General features: G+C 49.0%; 1 protein-coding gene across 2 annotated transcripts in view; it reads left to right on the top strand.

Moving 5' to 3' along the window:
- The window catches only part of EPHB1 (EPH receptor B1), a 418,928-nt gene that overhangs the window by 17,927 nt on the left and 383,563 nt on the right, over positions 1-17,438 (top strand). Inside the window, exon 1 of one of the 2 annotated variants that reach the window (XM_059390964.1) lies at positions 5,380-5,418. The exons of the other annotated variant lie outside the window; for it this stretch is intronic. The gene's annotated coding sequence lies outside the window, so the exon portion shown is untranslated. Of the gene's footprint in view, positions 1-5,379; positions 5,419-17,438 lie in introns of those variants that run through there. 2 annotated transcript variants of the gene reach the window in all.

Below are 17,438 nucleotides of genomic sequence, written 5' to 3' on the forward strand. Positions count from 1 at the left end.
GGCTCATGGAGGAAAATAAACAAGCAAAATAATCAACGTGTGTGTATGTACTATAAGGAAGGTAATGTCTAACACAATAGCATACATGAAATATGTAATATCCTACTATACCATAAATATGTGTAGAAAGAGAGAATGAAAAAAAAAATTGGCCAAATGTTAAAAATTGGTGAATCAGGATAAAAGGTACATGGGGGTTCTTTGTTCTATTCAATCAACTTTTCTGTGTGAAAAAAAGTTTTTTAAAAATACATGGCTTGTTTAAATGTTTGATGGATGTTTCAGGATACCCTCCAAAAAGGCTGAACCAATTTATATTCTCACAATGCCATGAGAGGGTTGGTGCAGCTGTTTGACGGAGCTATTTTTAGTCTGCTGTTTTGATGCCAGGGACTTTTTCTGATGCGGTCATATATCAGTTTTGACCTGGGGACATTTTTTTCCCCCAATTTATTATGAATATTTGTAAAAGTACTGCAAAGTCATAGTGCAGTGAGTGTCTCTTGTCCAGCACCCAGATTCCACAGTCGTTAATATTTTACCGTATTTACTGGTCAGTGCGCAGTTTTGGGGGAGGTTGGGAATGGAGACTGGGCAAAGTTCAGAACTTGCCAAAGTTAAGTGAAGGAGTTGGACACCGTATCCTCTGTACCCGGTTTCTTCATCTCCTGCCACCCAGATTTTCCAGAATTGTTTCCAGGTCAGATAGAGCTGATCTTTTTTTTTCCTGAAGTAGTCTGGCAGAGCATCTGAGGTAGATGGATCTGAATTTAAGCTCCATCTCTGGCCTGGGGCAAACTCTTCACCCTCTTCTTGCCTCAGTTTATTCATCTGGTCAGTGGGGATGATACCACATACCTGTTAAGGTCACTGAGCATTATTAATGAGACAGCCCTCTGGAAGCGTGCAATAATCATTATCATCCTCATTTCTCCCGTGTCCTTCTTTTCATCTAAACACATCTCCAGGCCACCTCCTCCAGGTCCCCGCCTTTACCCTGCCTGCCAGGCCTTGTCTGGCCCGTGGGTTACTGGTGTGTGGCTCTGTCTCCTCTAGTCCATTAAACAGAGGGCCAGGGCTCCAAGTCTCCATAAGCTGGTACACAGACATGAGGGCTGGGGTGATGTTCAGCAGCCTGCCATCACTGACCCCGAAACCCATGCCAGGGCAGCAGGATCTCCCAGGTCACCCTAGGTGAGCAGGTCTGGACTAAGTCCCAACAGCCCTGGATTAGCAAGGAAAGAGCCTGTGGCCCATTGTTCCCTTCCTCCCGTGTCTCTAAGACTTCTCACGGACCAGAGTTCCAGTTTGTGGGGAAGGAAAGGCACAGGGATAGGACTAGGGTGGGGAGAGTGAGGCATTCATCTTGTGTGCACAGTTTAAGGGAACATCCAAACCCTCAGTAACCAGGATAAATATTTTTTGAAAAAAATCTTTATTTTTTTGAAAGATTTTATTTGAGCAAGAGCAAAAAAGAGAGAGTGAGAGTGAGTTCACAGAGGGAGAGGGGTAAGCAGACTTCTTACTGAGCAGAGGGCCTGACTCAGGGCTCCATCCCAGGACTCTGGGATCATGACCTGAGCTGAAGGCAGTGCTTAGCTGACTGAGCCACCCAGGTATCCCCAAAATAAAATCTTTGAACTCTGGCCTGTTCCTGGCTGCCTGTTTTTGTGAATAAGAAAGTAAAGTTTAGAAATGTTTGAAGGCCTCACTCAGTCTGCTGACATGCCAAGTTTATGGCCCTAGAAATTGGGGGCGACTGGAGAGTACACTCTTGGTACTTGTTCTCAGTACAGCCATATCAGTAAGTCTCCAACTCTAGAGTTAGTGCGGCTCCTTCATCCCTTAAAGGGCCAGCCACCCCCAATGCTCTCAGGCCTGGGGGTGGTGTGGCTGGGAAGGAGGCACGTGGTGTGGTGGCTTCCATTGGTGCTGGGTGGCGCTTATGTCTCTGTCATGGTGGAGGGGAAGCGCAGAGTCCCTCTCTGGCCTTAGACTGAAAGGATGCCTCCATGAGAGAGACGTGGTGCTGGGGGTCTGAGAACTGGCTCACATTTCCCTTCTGGTGAACGTGGAAAGTCGCATCATGTCTCTGAGACTCTTCTTCATCCTTAGTCCAGTGGGGCTGACAGGCTTCGACCTCCTTGCCTCTGGGTTCAAGGATCAAGTGTGTGTGTGTATTAATAAATCTAGCTATTTTATTTTTTGCCTTGTCCCTTAACTGTGACGTAATGGATTTGCTACTTCAAAAGCTGGGAAAACCGGGAAGCCCAGCTGGCCCAGAGGAGGAAGTTGCAGTAACAGGCAGAGGGGCTCCTTCTTGTCTAGCTCCTCTCGAGATCTTCTTCTCTCTCTCTCTCTTTTTTTTTTAATTTAAAACATTTTATTTATTTATTTGACAGACAGAGATCACAAGCAGGCAGAGAGGCAGGCAGAGAGAGAGGAGGAAGCAGGCTCCCCGCTGAGCAGAGAGCCCGATGCGGGGCTCGATCCCAGGACCCTGGGACCGTTACCTGAGCCGAAGGCAGAGGCTTTAACCCACTGAGCCACCCAGGCGCCCCCTCTCAAGATCTTCTGCCCAAGCTCCTAGCCACCTACTTCTCAAACAGATGGCCCTCCAGTGCCACTCCACTCCCTGCCCCATTCCTGGTTCAGGTAAGAGTTGTGAGGTTATCCATCCCCCTGACTCCACTAAGAGCCATGTGGAGAGGAAGGACATAGAAAGGGTAGACGTAACCAGGTACCAGGATATGCCTGCGGGGGGTTATCTCACGCGCCTGGGTGATTACAGGCCCATGACTACAGATTTTTGCTTTCACCTTCCTTTGACTTGTCACTCCGCGGGAAGGGACACCTGTGGCTGGCTCCTGGGTAAGGAGGTTGGAAGTCCCCGCTGCTGTGTTTTAAGAGCCTGACGGGCAGATAGCCAGGTGGGGTGGGTTTACTTGGCTTGCAGTAGGTCACCTGAGCATGCTTTGACCATGCTACTGAGCACAGTGCTATGGTTCCCTGGGAGCCCACCAGACCCCTGGCCTCCCCTCTGGCAGGACTGTGTTCTAGGGTGAGCAGGGAGTGGATCAGGGATGAAGGAGTAGAGGGGAGCAGGCAGCCTGACTGGAAATAGGGTGGAGGTCTGAAGTGGGGGCAGCTTCAATCTTCAGATTACCATGAGAGGCCTAGTGGTCAATGTACGAGTAGAAGTGGTCATCTGAGCAGTATAGAAATGATCTATACATGTGGGATACCAGATAGGAGAGTGCTTTGTCAGGTGGAAGTTTTGCCAAATGCAGAGATGAACTCATCACTGAATGCAGAGAAATGGGAATAGGGTAGGCACCAACACACCTTGCATTTCTGTAATACATGGGGTTTTCCATTTGATGTGTCTCTCTCCTCTCTGTGCTTCGAGGGCTGGAGCCTCCTGTTTGTGCATGAGTGCCTTGTGCAGGCTGGCAGGCGTAGGCAGGATGTGTGCCTCCACGGGTGACCCCCCATTTCCCATGTGTTGGTTTGCAAACTGGGTCCTATTTGGAGGCCAGAGAGACCAAAGAAAGAGGGAGACTGCTCTAGATCGGTAGTGGCAGGTTTACTAAAGGAACTTCTGTATGAGGCTGTTCTCAGGTGTCACGAGACACACAGATGTCCCCCAGAATCTTAAATATCTTATATAGAGGCCTTAACATGTATACCATCCAGATAGCCTCAACACTGCATTGCTCTCCCAATGCTGTGTCCTTGATAATGGCTCCCACCGTGGGGACATGGGCAGAGTGTACATTTTAAGAATGGGGAGGAGTGTGTGGCTGCCACTGCCCAGGTCCAGCTCATGGGTCAGCCAGCGGTCCTGTCCTCTTACTGACCTCCCGCAACTCCACAAGGGACGTAGAGTGGTGCTCCTTGGGTGTCTCAGAGAGCAGGTGCCTGTCTTCACTGGGCCATTCTTGAGGTGTGGGCCTTGGGCAGTCAGTTTGACCTCTGCAAAATGGAATGAGTAATACCTCCTTATGGGGATTTCAGTATAGCCTATGTCTGGTGCCCACTACAGTGCCACGTATGTAGTAGGCACTCAATCAATGCTTCTTTTCTTTCCCTTCTCCTTCAAGGCTATAGTGTGTTGGCTCTGCTTGGAGAAGCCAGGTCTCCCTCTTGGACCCATTGGAGACTGGAGAGACACTGCCCTCACAGCTTCTTGTTGTGGATGAGGTGATTGTCCTAGAACGAGTTCTCCCGCAGCCCTGTGCCTCTCATCTCTGCCCTTGTGGGGTGCTTCCCTGGGACAGGCAGGCTGGAGGATGGTGGCTTCCTTCCCTACCCTGCTTTTGCCACCCCTACCTCCTGCTCTGTGCCTTGCTCGGATGGGCCCAGCTCAGAGGACAGATGGACACACCCCTGGTGCCAATTTCCGATCTGGCCAGTGTCAGCTAATTGCTGTGACAACTGATCCCAAATGTGTTATCCAACAAGTTAGTTTATTTCTTCCTCATATCACAAGCCAATGAGGGCCAGTGGGCACTCTGTCCCCTCCCATCACTTGGGGAACTATGCCAGTAAAGGAGATGGCACCCCCGTTCCTTTCTCCCTCGGCCGGGGGGTGATGCGTCCCTTCCTCTCTCCAGCGGTCCCACCCAGACACCTGCTGAGAAGCGGCGTGAGGAAGAGGGTGCTGGTTTGGAGAGCAGGTGGTGGTATCAGCCAGGGACAGAGGTGAAATCTCCCAGCCCCCAGGGGAGGCCTGTCCACCTGAGAGGGCTCAGAGAATCCCTCCTTCTTCACTACTTTCCTGTCCTTCCTCCTTCCTTCCAGTATTTAGAGAGCAGCTCCTTGGACCAGAAACTGGCTGCCTTTCTGAAGTAGAGGCAGAATATGGGAGAGTTACTTCTCATGTTATTCTACACAGAGACAAGTGTCTAGGATAATTAGGGCTGAAGGGCTTCTTCAACAGCAAGTTCTTGGTGCTGTTTTTTATTTACTTCTGTTTGCCTGGGCCGCCCGTGGTGCACCCCTGCCCTGGCTGCCTCCTCTCTTCCTGGCACTCCCCATGCACTTCCTCCTGCCTCCCAGCATTGGCACCTGCCGTTCCGCGGCTGGATAAAAGCAACAAGAATCGATAAGCTTTGAAAGGCAGAACGGATTTTAAAAATTAAGGAAACGCATTAGAATTAAGAATCTAGAGACATTTAAAAAATGATCATGAAGTGGTAAGAACCAGGGAATTGAACTGCTTAAAAGAATGTGTGAAAAGTGAAAATGGCTCAAGTAAAGAAAAAAGACAAGGATGAAAATCATGGTGGAATAAAAGGGTAAACCCACATGGATGAGAAAAAAGGTGAAATCTGGAAACCGAAAGTACCATAAGGCTGCACTGTAATAACACAAGAAGACAAAATTCAGAAGCAAACAACCCTTTCCAAGCCATAGGTGAGGAGGGGGAGTGGCATCGTTCTGTGATTGTTCGGGGCGGGGGGCGCTTATGTCTCTTTCTCTGAGGACTTTCTGGGTGTGAAAAGTTTGAATGCAATGGAAACCTTGTCCTCTGTAGGAGGAAGGGGCTCTAGGTGGGCTCCATGAAACTGGGGGAACTGGGAGGCTGGACATCTTGCGCTATTTGTCCTGTCCCTGGGGTCCAGCCCTCTGGGTCACCCCCTTTCTGCCTGCTTTTGGGGACAGTTGTATGGGGCACAGAGGATGGGGGGGGTCAGCATTTGGGGCTACTGAGAGCAGACAGCGTATCCAGGAGAACGTGGGTCACACAGCAGGTGACACAGTGTTAAAGTGGGGCAGGCGGGGGGAAGAGGGGTCACCAAAGGTCTTGTGCTGTCTGGAGCGAGTGCAGAAGCTGGGAGGTCTCCTTGCTGCACTTCTGGAATTGGGGAGTGTGTGCCATGTCTAAAGGGGTACTTCGGCTGGCAGAGACACCCCGTTTCCCTCCCACTGACCTCCTGCCTGGAACCGGGTCTCCTGGTCCCCACCGGCCATGTCACCACACTGGAGGCTGCAGGGCTGTCCCCCAGGTGTGGGCATGCTCCAGAGACACCCCGTAGCCTAGGATCCCAGGCCCCTGGCATCTGTCCACTCTGATATGGACCACCTGACACTCAGACCTTGGCTCCAGGTGAGCTGAGCTGTGACAGGCAGATGGCCTGTGCAGGAGGGTGGGGACAATGGCCGGTAGGTAGGATTCCTTTCTCATTCCCACTGTGAAAGGATTTACTCCCTAAAGTCGGGACCTCGCCTTGACCCGTCCAGAATGCCCGTGATTCTTATATTAATGTGTAGGATATTTTTCTGTATTGTTTGTGAGCAAGACCACTCCAGCCTCCCCCTCCTTGTTCTGATGAGCCCTCCAGCACCAAAGCACGTCCCTTTTTTATTTTGCCTCATTTTGCAAAGACGACAGATCTAAATTACATCAGGGACCCTCCTGTTTTTAAATAGCATACCTTTTGCTGTTAAAATCCCCCCCCCCAGTCACCTTGGAAGAGATTTGTGTCCTTCTCAGAAGTGCTGGGATGGTTTGTGGGAATTGGGGGAGCAGATTGTAGCTTTGACTTGGCATAAATGAGCCCAGATGGTCTACCCAAGGATCACACTGGGCTGATTTCTCAGCAGGACTTGCAACTTTGCCTCAGATCCGGCCAAGAAGGAAGCAGAAGCGCCCTCCGTGGGTGGACTTGTCCACCTCTCACGCCCCTGCGACACCTGGCTTCCTAGTTCCCTTCACTCTGCAAGCTTCCACGTACTGGGTTGAAACCTCGAGTAACTTGTCCCTGAGGCTGTGGCCTCTCAGATGATTGCTTTTTCTTGGAAGCCATTAAATCTCTGAGGAGAAGGTGTGAACTGGTGTAGCGGACTCACCTGCCTCCTTAATGGAGGAAGCGAATTCAGAGAGAAGTGTCCAGAAAACAAGGACAGGCTAGGGTCTCCCAGAAGGGAAGTGTCGTCTGTGAGTAATGAGTGTGGTGAGTGGAGTGGCCGAGCTTGCACAGAAGGGAGAGGGTGGAGGAGGTCACTCTGGACTTGAGAACTGGAAGGAGCAAGATGTTTCCAGAGAAAACCAGCACATTTCTCTAGCAGTCTAGGGTGGGAGCCCATCCAGGAGGCTGGAGGGAAGCCCCTGTGCAATCCCCAGAGTCTGCCTAGAGCATCCGGGGCTGCTGGGGTCTTCTCGGATGGGGCTGGTGGGGCTAGAAGGGGAGTGCGCAAGATGGTGGGAGAAAGATCTTTCTGGACTGAAGGAGGGTCAGGCTCTAAACTGTGGGGTGTTGGAAGTGAAGAAGGAGAGAGAGGAGGAGGCATGGAGGGAAAGAGGGAAGAAAGAAAAGGAGGGAGGAAAGCAGAGAGGAACATGGGGAGGTAGAGTGGAGCTAAGGATGTCTTTTGTCTGCTTCATGCAGCCCTTTCTGGACTGAAGCACTTAGAATGAATTGGAGAAAAAAGAGAGAAGGAGAGGGAGGGGGCCAGGCACAGCAGAGTTTGTATCATCATGGTGCTCTCAGGAGCTCAGAATTTCCAGCTGCTATCCCAGCTCCCCAGTACCTGCCAGGGCTCCTGCTGAAATGGGCCACACATGCTCTTTAAGTCAGCTCTGGGGGGCTGGGAGAAGAGAAGGCCTACCTTCTCTACCAAGCCCCCGCCTTGCCCCAAACTCTGCAACCCCAGGCCCATACATACATCTCATAGCAACTGGAGAGGCTAAGCCTTCTCATTTCCCTTTTACAGTTGTGAAAACTAAGACCCAGCTTGGCCAAAATAAAGGCAGGTTCTTTCTTCTATTTCCATGAGGCAATCAGTGGCATGGAACTTAATGATTACTCTGTTAGCTGCTAAGTGTCATACTGAACATTGGCCATGTGATGATCCACAGTGATGTCCTCTCAGGAGAGTGTGAATACAAAGAAATTCTATTATCTGAAGTCAGAGTCAATGACAGCATCAGCTTCCATGGCAACAGACTGTGATGTCACAGACAGGTGCCTTCAATGGCAGAGGGACAGCCAGCAGGGCAGTGGGGTGCTGTGGAGGAGAGGAGGTCAAACGTGGTCTGTTAGCACAGATGCTGAAGGCCTTCCGTCCACCCTTCCCCCAGCATCTGCTGCTGCTTTTTAAAAGGGAGACCCACTGACACTTGGAACAAGTACATGAGCTTTATGCATCATTGAATTCTTCAGCTTGCAAACTCACTCAGTAATCCAAAACAAATATGATTTCCCTGAATGTTTTCTTTGAATATTTGCAAAAAGAACCATACTTTGTTGTTGTTGTAATACTGGGCACTTGCAGCCGATGGAGTGCTGGTTGGTTCTCTGTGTGTCCAGCATAGTGAGGTGATTAATTCCCATTGATGTGGTGTGCCAGGGTGGAGATGGCAGTGAGACAGGACTGACTGGGGAGCTGGTCAAGTGCTGGGAGGTGAGTGGGTTTCTGGAAGGAGACAGGAAGGTGGAGAGCAGATGCCGAGCATGCTGGGACAGAGTGCCAGCTGGTGCATGTTGCACTTGAAGGGTCTAGGTCTGGGGTTAGCAGGGTGTGACACACACCAGCACTGCCTACCCTTGCCACCTGCCATTGTTTCATGGTGCCTCATGGTTTCAAATCTGTGGCCCATTATATTGTGCAGAGATGACTTCAGCTGTATCTGCCAACCCACCTGCTCTTCAGCACTGGGCCTCTGCCAGCCTAGACTCTTATGCCCCTCCCCTTGAATCTGGACTGGTCCTGGTGACTCACTCAACCCATACAATGTGGTAGCTGTGATGTTCTGGGACTTCTGAAACTAGATCATACACAGCCTCACAGCTTCCACCTGGGGCTCTGGGAACTGTGATCTTAGAAAGCCCACTCCAGGGACCCATTTGCTGTGTTGTGAGATGCCCAAGCCACATGGAGAGGCCCTGTGGAGGGACACCAGTTGACAGCACCAGGTGAGCTCCCATGTGCCAGCCAGCACCAGGTGCTGGCCATGTGAGTGGGCCACTTGGGCATCAAGCTGGCAAGAGCTTTCATGACTGTAGCTTCTACCAACACTGGCTGCAGGGTTCTGAGCAATCCTGGGTGGGGACTACCTAGCAGAGCCCCATCAACCAACAGAACAAAAATAACACATTATTATCTCAAGCCACTCAATGTCCGGTGTGATTTGTTACACAGAGTAGATAACAGGAACACAAGCAATCCCTTGATATTGTCATGAGACAGAACCCTGTCTCATGACAGGCAGGCCCTAGCCCAGTGACCAAAGGGGCATGTGATCATTCCCATAGTGAGCCCTAGGGTTCAAGGCTTTACACCTTCAAATCCCAAGGACATGGCCAGTGGCATGTCTGTTGGGGAATCCTGCTCTAAGGGCATCCTGGAGATGGGGGATCATCTGTCAGTCAACTCCACAAGCTTGGAGGTTGGTCTGTAGTTTGGCAACATCAGTGCCCATCAAGCCAGATCTATTCCAGCTCTGATGGGATCGTTTTGAACCTAAGCGTGCAGGACTGTTCATTTCATCTGGTTGGTTTTGGCTGAGCATCCCAGCAACTGAGATTGGATGAGTGTCCCTTGCAGGGTTTCATCCAAGTGGCTGATGAAAATGCCAAAGAGAGCAGAGCCTGAGAAATCTCGCAGGAGATGCTGCTTCTACTGGGGCCTCTTTGGCTACCGTTCTGCCAGCTGTGAATCCACCAATTTGTACTTGTCTCTGCCTGAAGCTCTCCAGCTGATCCGCCATTTTGTGAAGTGCTTCACTGAGACCCACATACACCACCACCTAGTGGCCTAGGAAGACTTTCAAGAAGGAAAGGAGATAGAGTTCTGACTCAACTCATGGTGCCTCCAAGTCATCTCCATGTTTCCTCCATGTTTATATATACCCCAGTCTCCACCTTCTACATGGCTTGGCTCATAGCACATGGTGGTGGTTTTTCTTCCTTAAATAATACGTTTATCTCCCAGTTTTCTACTACGTTGTTCATCTTCTGCCCTTCCTTGAGGAATGTGGTCATTCTTTGATGGTATCTGCATTGGCTTTCTATATTGTATTTTCTCCCTGATAGGATTATTGCCATAAAATGTGCTGGAAAACGTTTTCGGATGCCTAGCTTGGAAGTAGTGTATGTTTAGGAAGTTCTTCCTGTTATTATTTTGATGTCTAGCCTAAATATCAGTCTGGATGCATGGCCATCTTTTTTCTGCATTTCTTTAATCCACGTCACATAGGGGCCAGGGCGTGGGCCTCTGCTCAGCAGTGCTGCTTTGCATGTAATTGACGATGCTTGCTGTGTCCTTCATCTGCCTTCGCTCGTTCTGGATAAATAACCCCCAGCTTCTTGTGCATTTCTGCAACACTCCTGTTTTTCAGGGCCCTAATCAGTTTTATTTCATTCTCCACTATAAATGATTTTAAAGCCCCTTGGAAATATAAAGGTTGTCTAAATAATAAATCATCATTTTGGCAAATGATACGGAGACATTTAGAGACATAAAATTAATCACCCCTTGTAGCTACCTCACAGCTTTTCCACGGGGAGTATAAGGTAGTTTGTAGAGCTGAGTTAATTCACCACCCAATCCCAGAGAAAGAGGGTAGGGGTCGTTTATCTGTTTTACTGGGGAAAAGGTGGCTGAGGTGCAGTGACTTCCTTTTCAGCACCATCCCTATTCCCCAGCAGGTGCTATCCATGGTGTGAAAGAGGCCTCAGCTCTCTACTCAACATCCAATAGGACACCCAGGGGGTGTGTTGTCTCTTCTCCACCTGGAGAGCAGCATGCGATGGGCTGCCTGGGTTGGCTTCACTCCCTCTTCCAAGCCCATACTGTGCCCACACTGACAAATGTGATGCACATTTTCCTTCGAGTGAGTTCTCTCCCCAGAGTGCTGCAGCTCCCACGGCATCAAGTATGAGCACCACAGATTCTACCACTATTCACGGAGGCTCCATTCCCGCATACGTCAGCTGGTGAATTATGCCCGTTTTGTAGATGAGGAAGCTGGGGCTTGTGGAACCTCAGTGGCTTATTCAGACTCACACAGCTGCCCTGTGGTGGTGCCAGGATTGGAGGCCAGGTCTATCTAACATCCTAGTCTAGTACTTTCTCTTCTCTCTAACCTGAGCTCATGGCTGCGTCCAGGATAATTCTTTCAGTTCTGAGTGATAGTAAATCAACAATGCATCTTCACACATAGACGTACCCCTTAGGGGGTCGTGTAATTACAAGCCCAGGGTGGTGCTGGTTTCAGGCATGGCTGGAGTCAGCATGCTCGCTGGATTCAGCCTCTGCCCCATTTCCTCGGGGCTGACCTCATGCTCTCCCATCATGGGCAGCAGGTTTGTTGTTCTCATTACAACAGCAACAGGGAGATTCTCTTCTTGGTTTCTGCACTGTCCTGAGGGTCATTCTGGATCCCAGCCTAGGTCACATGCTTATCCCTGAACCAGTCACCATGCCATAGTGCTGAAGTTCATTGATGGGACCAGATGACTCCTTCCTCTAGGGAGCTGGGGGCCATGGATGGAGGTAGGGATGAAATTACATCGAGTACAGGGAGCAGTTATGAAGGTAGGACAGTAGTCTTCTCTTGGCTCCCCACCCTGAGTCCTCAAGTTCTGGCTGGGGTGCTGCTCAGATGGGTGTTCCCCTGCCCCACCAGCATCTCTTTGCTGATGCTTTTTCCCTGCTCCTGCTGTTTGCCCTTCCCACATGAATCCCTCATACTGCTTTGGCCTATTTCACACCTCCTTGGACTGAGGAAGGCTTCCTGGCTACCAGGCCCCAGAGGCTTCCTTCCTTGAGGTCCTGTGATCTGTTTCTCCATTTTTCCTTATTTGGTACCCCATTGAGGAAAGAAATCTGTTTGGTACCTTGGACAGTTTTCAAGAAAAGTGATTATGTTCAAGTTGGAATAAATGTGCAGAATTCATATCTCAGTGCTATTTGGGCTTTTGGTGAATAGTTGGTGAAAATCACTGCAGCAAAGGATGGAGGCAAAGACTATGTAGGAGTGGGAACAAAAATGATCATGGGATCTTAATAGACCAGTGATGAATATGACTGAACATAGTGATATCCCGAGAAGTCAAGCATGTACTTCCTAGCTCCCCAAGTGGGATTAAAACAAACAGGGCCTTTTGGGCTGGAAAGTTGTCCTTATGCTCTGTTCCTGGTCAGTTAGAATCTTCTTAGAGACTAGTCCTCAGTTGGGCTACTATCCATGAAAATGTGTATTAATTCCCAGCGTTTGACTCAACCTAATTATTTTACAGATTAGGAATCTGAGATTGAATTCATTCCCCAGGAATCGGGCAGTGGATTAATGGCACAGCCAGAAGTGGAAATCCTATTTGGTGCCCTTCCCAATCTCTGTGGTTGTCCAGGGAGCCCAGCAAGATGCTTAAGGCCAGAGAATGCCTCTTTCAGGCTGGCTTAGGGACTCCGGGCTGTCCCCAGCCAGGATGCTGAAGGTGACGGAAAGGGTCTGATGGTGCTTTCTAGGAGACTGGTCAGCATAGTCTTGGCACATGTGGATAGTGAGCCAGTGCCTGGACACCTGGATGGGCCTGATGATACCTCTCAAGTTTGGAAGTTTCTAGAGAGGAAGATGCCATGCCACTGCTTTCTGTACTGCAGGAGAATAGAACTATGAGGGTGACAGAGGCTGGGGTGGGCCACGCAGGGTGACTGCTGGATCCTGTCTCTGGAGGCATTAGAGGAGGATGTCTGGGTGGCTCAGAGAGGAGCTGCCTGAGGCTGGCAGGTTGGGGCTCTCGCTCCCCTGGCTCATACTCTGGGACGTACCTACTGTCCCCATCCTCCTCTCCGTCGATGAAATATTGCTGTACAAATTTGCTATTTTTCAGACATGATTTGAATAAATGGAAAACTCTCATATGGAGTGTGCTATTTATAAGAGATACTAGTTAAGGAATAAAATTCTGTGAAACACACAATTATTTAGCGTCTTTGTTTAGCAACACTCTTCTAATTAACCACCACCAGCATCTATTGAGACGCTGGGCAAGTACACCAGGCTCTATGCTTGTTTCAAAGGGGGAAAAAAATTAGTTCGTGCTCTTAACCCAAATCCCGAGTGAGCCTCCTCTGAGTCTTTCTTTGGGGTGGGTGTCTTTCTTTGTCCTGGGGCATGGGGACTTTTTCATCTCCCCTAGGTGCCTCTCAGCAGCTGCCTCTCTGGTGGGCTTTTAGAACCTCATGGATCTGAGATGGTTCCCTCAATATTGCTGTCCTCCCCTGCACAACTTCCCCTTCAGTGCTTCTTAGATAGAACTCCTTTCCATTTACCTTTTTTTTTTTTTTTTAAGATTTTATTTATTTGACAGACAGAGATCACAAGTAGGCAGAGAGGCAGGCAGAGAGAGAGGAAGGGAAGCAAGGCTCCCTGCTGAGCAGAGAGCCCGATGCGGGACCGGATCCCAGGACCCTGAGATCATGACCCGAGCCGAAGGCAGAGGCTTTAACCCACTGAGCCAACCAGGTGCCCTTCAATTTACCTTTTTAAAAAAAACTTCTAATTTTGAAATAATTTCAGAACTACAGTAAAGTTTTAAGAGTAGTATAAAGAACTCCATTATACCCTTATTATAGGTTGAGTTTTATCTCTATCCCCCTTCCTCCCACCATACCTTCCCCCACCCCATACCTCGAAAAGGGACGTTATTTGGAAGTAGTGTCATTGCAGATTTATTAAATTAAGATGAGGTCATACTGGAGTAGAGTAGATCCCCTAATTCAGTATGACGGGTGTCCATACAAAAAGGACAGATTTGGACCATTTGCACACACAGGGAGAATACCATGAGAACACGAAGGCGGAGGTCGGGGTGATGCACCAGCAAGCCCAGGGATGTCAAGGACTGCCAGAAAACTAGCGGAAGCTAGAGGAGAGCCCTGGAACAGATTCTTCCTAGTCCCAGAAGGAACCAGCCCTACAGATGCCTTGACCTTAGACTCCTAGTCTCCAGAACTATTGAAAGATACAACTCCATTGTGAAAGCCCCCCCCCGCCCCACCGGCATGCGGGACTTTGTTATAGCAGCCCCAGCGAACTCATACAGCCCTTCGCTCAGATTCCTCAGCCGCGAATGTTTTAACACTTCCTCCCCTGCACACACACAGGCACACACACACACACATAGTTGTTTTTTGAACTGTTTGAAAGTTGCCTGTACAATGCTTGTTCACTCCTAAATACTTCAGTGTTTGTTTCCTAAAAGCAAGGAAATTCTCTTACATAATCATAGTTACAAGGATCAAAAACAGGGATTTAGCCCTGATACAATATTATGGCAGTACTATTTCAAAGGTATAGACCTCATACTTTGCTAATTTTTCTATAAATGCTAAAGGAAAAAAAATTCATTTTGTCTTTTTTTTTTTTTAAAGATTTAATTCATCTATTTGGCAGAGAGAGAGAGATAGTGAGAGAAGGAACACAAGGAGGGGGAGAAGCAAGCCTCCTGTGGATCAGGGAGCCTGATGTGGGGCTTCATCCCAGGACCCTGGGATCATGACCTGAGCCGAAGGCAGAGGCTTAACCGACTGAGCCACCTGGGCACCCCTTCATTTTTTTTTTTTTTTTCAAATGCTGTCAGTTGCTCAGATTTATGCCTTCATTTGGTTTGTTCCACGTGTGGATGATGCCTTTCATGTCCTTTTTCCCTCCGGGAGTTTTGGATTGCCCCTTCCCTCCTTCCTTCCTTTTTGTAATATATGCCAATATCATATCCCCAGGTTCACCCTATAATAAGTTTCCCCCAAAGTGTTTCCAAACACTCTATCACAGTATGGAACTGAGACTGCACCCCCTCATTTTCCAGAGACTTATCTCCTGGAGTTCTTTACCCCCTGTTCCAGTCTGGGCTGGTTTTCTGTAGGGCTGCTGCACAGCACCCCCTCTCCCTGCAGGACTTCTCAGCTCTGATCTCATGCGTGGGTTGATCCACTCTCTTCGTCCTGGGCCCTTGTCTTTCTCTTTCATGATTGACACCCTTGTTCAAGTGCAGCACAACCTCAAGTAGCCTCTAAGAGAGGGTGCATAGAAGGTAGACTTGGCATTGGCAGCATGAACATGGGAGCTGGACGCCAGGATGGGCCCCATGACTCTGCTTTTGCTTTCCTGTTCTGTGTGGGGAGAGCTCCTTTGCTTCATCCAGCAACCATCATTTGAAAGATATGTATATTTTGACAATAATTTTCTAAGCTTTATAAGATCACTGTCTGTATTTCCTGTGTGTGTGTGTGTGTGTGTGTGTCTGGTGTTCTGTTCTTGCTGCTTGCATCCAATGCCTTGTTTTTATCTGAAGGTACCAATTAGAGAATTTTTAAATGGGGGTGGGGGTTGGAGGGGTGGAGAAGTGCCGAGAGAAACTATTTCTTGAATTGACCATTTTTCCTGTTTGTCTGTCTTTTGTGTTGTGGGGCTCCTCAGAGATCTAGTGAACATTTAAGAATCGAGGAGAGAAGAACACCACAGCCCTTCTCTAGATTGTTTCTTAACTGTAACTCTCTCTGTGTTCTTGCCGATGACTTTTTCCATCCTGCTTCGAAGGAACCACTTGTCTTTGGGCTTTCATAGAGGAATTTAATGAAGTCTTCTCCCTATTCATTCTCTCTATGGCTCTGGGTTTCTGCTCCCCACCCCCCACCCCCACACACTTAAAGGAGGAGAAGAAGATCCTGTGTGTTCAGCCTACTGTTTTCTGAAGGCTGTGGTTTCTTAAGACTGTGGTCTGTTAAACATGCAGACTCACTAGCTACCATTGGTCCTATTCCTCAGTGTGAAGGGATCCCTTTTGCACAATGGGTATTGGTGCAGATGGGCTGGGAAAGGGTGGAGAAGGTAGAGAAGGTGGAGAATGGTAGAGAAGGTGCCTTCTTCACAGAAGGCCCTTCCCATCCTGAGGCCTCAGGACTTGGGGTTTAGATACTTAGCATTGGCTCACATGTCACTCCATCCTTTTCTGAAGTGGACAGTGATTTCCTACTCTCAGATAAACTGTTATGGCACCCTTAGCCCAACTAGAGAATTGCTCTTAAACCCTTCTAGAATAAAGAAATTTCAGAGTGTTCTCTAGGGAGGAGATGAATCATTCAGAGGACACCTCATAGGCATAATTGAGATCCAGTGCCCTTTCCAGGCAAATTGCTTCCCAGCGCTCTGAAAACACTTATAGGCATGGCCTCCAATCTTCTCCAGAGCTTGGGAGAGCAGCTGGAAGACCAGGGGTGGTCCCACAGGGTTCCAAAATCTAACAAGGGAGCTATGGCTTATTGAGCTGGAGCCCTGATCCCACAATCCTGGACTGGCTCGCTGAGCCCATAGCTAGGCAGATTTATGTGCCTTCCCATCCCTTCCTGACCTCACTTTTTCCAGGTTTACAGACTGGCTCATGGCCCTCCTAAGCAAGCAATGCATGTCTGCTTCTGGTCTGTTCTTCCCCTCTGATGTTTCTTCCTTCTTTCCCAGCATCTTTTTTTTTTTTTTTATTAAAGATTTTGTTTATTTATTTGACAGAAAGAGATCACAAGTGGACAGAGAGGCAGACAGAGAGATGGGGGGAAGCAGGCTCCCCGCCAAGCAGAAAGCCCGATGCGGGGCTCGATTTCAGGATTCCAGGATCATGACCCGAGCTGAAGGCAGGGGCCTTAACCCACTGAGCCACCCAGGTGCCCCCTTTCCCAGCATCTTCAATGAAGTTACCACAAGCTGCCTCCACTTCCTTGAGGACATGTTTTCCTATGGGCTGGGGTCAGTTTGACTCTTTATCGCCTTGCTTTCCTAAAGGTTGCCTCTATACAAATGGAGAATTACCTTCTACCTTCTCTGACTTCAGGCCATTGTGGCTTGGCCCAGTGTTCCTCCCCCCAGTTTTATATGATTTATTGGCTCCCCCATCCCCTGTTACAAAGGAGACATGTGCTTCTGAGCTTCCCTTATTTAACAATGTGGAGATTCCATGTCCAGTCCGTGGACATTCCATGTCCATGTCCAGATTCCATGTCCAGAACAGGGCTGAAAAGAAATCTGGGACAAGTCACGAGACAGCTGAACTTCCAGATCCTCAGATGAAGTGTCTGAGTCATCATACCTCCTCCAAAATTTGCCATATTAACTGGGGACACTCTTCTGTCCCCTAGATCCTGCCATCTGAGCATCACTTCCATGATTCCCCCTAAACCCTATTACCATCAGGGCTAGCGTACACTCTTCTGTCCCCTAGATCCTGCCATCTGAGCATCACTTCCATGATTCCCCCTAAACCCTATTACCATCAGGGCTAGCGTACACATGATAGCTGTCTTTAAGTCAGTCCACTGAAATCTTGAATAAATCTATTTCAAAAAGAAAACTTGAGGGGCGCCTGGGTGGCTCAGTGGGTTAAGCCGCTGCCTTTGGCTCAGGTCATGATCTCAGGGTCCTGGGATCGAGTCCCGCA

The sequence above is a fragment of the Mustela nigripes genome, chromosome 2 (genome assembly GCF_022355385.1).
Source record: "Mustela nigripes isolate SB6536 chromosome 2, MUSNIG.SB6536, whole genome shotgun sequence".
NCBI classification, from domain to species: domain Eukaryota; kingdom Metazoa; phylum Chordata; class Mammalia; order Carnivora; family Mustelidae; genus Mustela; species Mustela nigripes.